Raw genomic sequence first — 3,106 nt, forward strand, 5'->3', positions numbered from 1 at the left:
AGAGCCTATTCCAGAAAAAGCAACTTTTTGTAAACCAAACCCATAAATGAATTGGCTTTAGTGTACAAATTTTAGTGAAAATTGTAGAATTCCAAATTTGATGAGTGGGCTGCAAATTAAAATTCTTTTTCGAGGGCGTCGCAAAAAAAGTTTGCGAACTACTGCCTTACATTCCTGTTGGAATACAAATGTATCTATTTCTATACTACTGTTTAAGATCCCAAATTTAGCGGTGGGGCGGAGTGGTGCTATGCAGCTTGCAAACAATTTTTTGAAGTGCAAACTTTGTCTGCCCCTTGGTGGTAATTAAGGTAATTAAGCTCAAAAATTAGTAATTTGCCAGCTTTTCTTACATAAAGTAAGTTGGAGTAATATTTGGTTGTATATCAATTTAATTTAAATAAACTAATTTGCTGTGCTTGGTAAATGGTAATAGCCATTGCTCATTAGAAAATGTTCTTTACGCAAATATATCCTTATCCTAAAGAATACTTTCCATATGGTAATTTTTTTTTAGTATGCCAGTGTTCAGTGCGCAAATTAAATTTATGCTGTACTGCTGCTTTAAATAGTCTTCTATATACTTGTTCCAGTGTTACAAATTAAGACACATTGAAAGTAATACCATAAACTGAAAATTAATACCAAATAAATTCTTTGAAAACATCGTTCAAACGAAAGGTTTTTGCACCTCAGTTTGCTGTGTGTAATATTTAACTAGCAAATATTATTGGTGGTGTGCTGTTTGTGCGAGTGAAGCAAGCAATTAGCATTTGTAAGGTAGTTACATTTGGAATCAGTAATTACCAGATGTCACTGAATTCAGTTAATAATTTTGCAAATTATATTATATTTGATTGCTCAGTACTGCAGTATGTTATTATAATGTTAAACTTATCCACTTGGTTTATTTTTATAGAACTTGCTTATATTTACTAGTTGAACTATAATAAGAACACATATTGGTCTATAACTGTGATTCAGCCATTCTGGGATTATGTTGGATATTGGTTAAAGACATATCAATAGTTCACTGGGAAAATAAAAAAAATAGTCAGTCTATTCCTCAAAGATACAACAAACCTTTGGTAAGATTATTGTGACAATGAGATCATAGTGTAATGCAAACCATTTTAGAGTATTTATTTTACTTCAAAATTTTTAAACTGCTAGCTACTCAAAGTTTTCAGGCTGTGAGCGCTTTTATTATATTAAACTTTTTTACCCACTAGGTTCAACAGTTTAAAGTATAACATTTCTCAATGTCTGTCCGCTTTTGCATGCATTTATTGAAGTAATGTGCGTTACATAATTTGCCATTAACATACCAAACAGAAAAAATAACAATTTTATAAATGTAGCACTTTGTATAAAATTTAACTCCATGAGCAACCCCCAGTTTGGAAAGCCCTGGTCTAGTTATACAAAACTTCCGAGTACTTTTACCAATGTTTTGTTTGTGACTTGCTGGCAGATTTTAAGTATTTATTTATTTAAAATCTTTTTTTTAATTTAGTATGTTACACTATTTTTCTATTATACAGGTTGGAAAACTGATTGGGAACCTCCACTTAAAAAGTTCTGGTCACAGAATGAGCGTATTATTTAAAGAGTAAAACACAATAAATTCCTTCAAATGTTCCACCGTTTTACCATTTGTTGTGCTGCAAGAAGTCTATTAATTAATGTGAAACTCTATTCTCTTGTGGATAACATATGACACTGCTTTACACAAATTCCTACTGGCAATTGTTTGGGCTTTTCAGTGATTTTGATTTCTTAAGTCATAGTGGTCCAAGGTTGCACAATTTTTTTTACATATTCTTTATGGGCAACAAAGCAGGCTACATGCGTGCCAGGAGAGGATAAACGATTTTCGTTAGGTCGGAGCATTAAGTGTTTAAAGATGACAGCACAAAGCATTGTCAAAAAGTAACTGTCGAAAGATATATAAACTGCACAAACTTTCTGCTATCACCAAATTGTGCACAAATAAAATCGAGCGATAATAATAAGACTGGCAGAATGGTGCGCTCCAAACACGCAAAATTGCATATTTGACAATACTTAATTTCGAAAAAGACTGCATTTATAAGTGAACACAACTATAACTTGCATTGCAAAACAGCCATTTTAGAAAGTTCCATATAGGACGCACTGCGACTTTCAAACCTGTTTGACACATACAAAAAATAGGCTTTTTTGCCAAGTTATAGTAAACTGGTTTATTTAATAGTGTAATCGGAAAAATGTAACCCTAACCAAACCATTGCAGTATGCTCGCTGATTGTTGGTCACTTATATTTCTTTAAAATAAACCCTGTACGCATTACAATAATTCCACAGTGCTTCGCGGGCCACAAACAATGATGTCGGGTCTGGGTTTTGGACCACCCTGCCTTAATTTATCAATTTTTGTTAAAAGTGTCATTATATTCCTACTTCTTGGTGTACCTTATATGCAAACTCAGGCAATCAAAACAAAATAATGTTTATTTAAAATTTATTTGGTTAAACATGACCCCCCCCCCCTTTTAGTAAGTGACATTATCGTTTTGTGTACGTTTTTGTCAGGGTTTTACACACCGTTCTTAGCGGCAATGTTTTTAATGGAATTAGGTCACGCGTCTTAAGCTAATGCGAAATTAAAATCAAAGGAAAAACGCCGTTTTTCGTGTTTCGAGTTAGGCGGTGCTGATGTTTCTCGCTGTTTGCTGTCCGCGTTAATATCAAATGTCGGTGTGAGACAGGGGTCGGCAACCTACCGCCCACCGCCTCTTTGACAAACTATACAAAAGTCCATTTCAAACACTTTTTGGCCATTTAACTACGAAAGTGCAAAAAATTTTTCGCGCTTCGCGCAAATGGTCTTCCTGCGTCCGCTTTGTTTACGTTTTGACAGTGTCTTTGGAAATAGATCAGCGCTTCTTTACTATTGCGCCATGAAAGGCATATGACGTCATTACAATCGCTATTTCATGACGTCATATCCGTCGCTATATTATGACGTCATTAACGTTAAACGGGGAATTGCCTAAGTTGAAAATTCGAAACCCCCCCTTTTTGGATTTCTGGATACGCCCCTGTTATAAACTCTAAAAGTTTA

The 3,106-nt window shown here is 34.3% G+C and overlaps 1 long non-coding RNA gene across 1 annotated transcript; it reads left to right on the top strand.

Annotated features, from left to right (window-relative positions):
* Positions 1-926: 926 nt before the first annotated feature.
* On the top strand, positions 927-1,641 carry LOC146140607 (uncharacterized). The gene is made up of 2 exons (XR_014501338.1): positions 927-1,088; positions 1,545-1,641. It is a non-coding gene; the product is annotated as an uncharacterized LOC146140607 (long non-coding RNA).
* Positions 1,642-3,106: the final 1,465 nt, after the last annotated feature.

The sequence above is a fragment of the Ascidiella aspersa genome, chromosome 6 (genome assembly GCF_963924565.1).
Source record: "Ascidiella aspersa chromosome 6, kaAscAspe10.2, whole genome shotgun sequence".
Classification (NCBI taxonomy): domain Eukaryota; kingdom Metazoa; phylum Chordata; class Ascidiacea; order Phlebobranchia; family Ascidiidae; genus Ascidiella; species Ascidiella aspersa.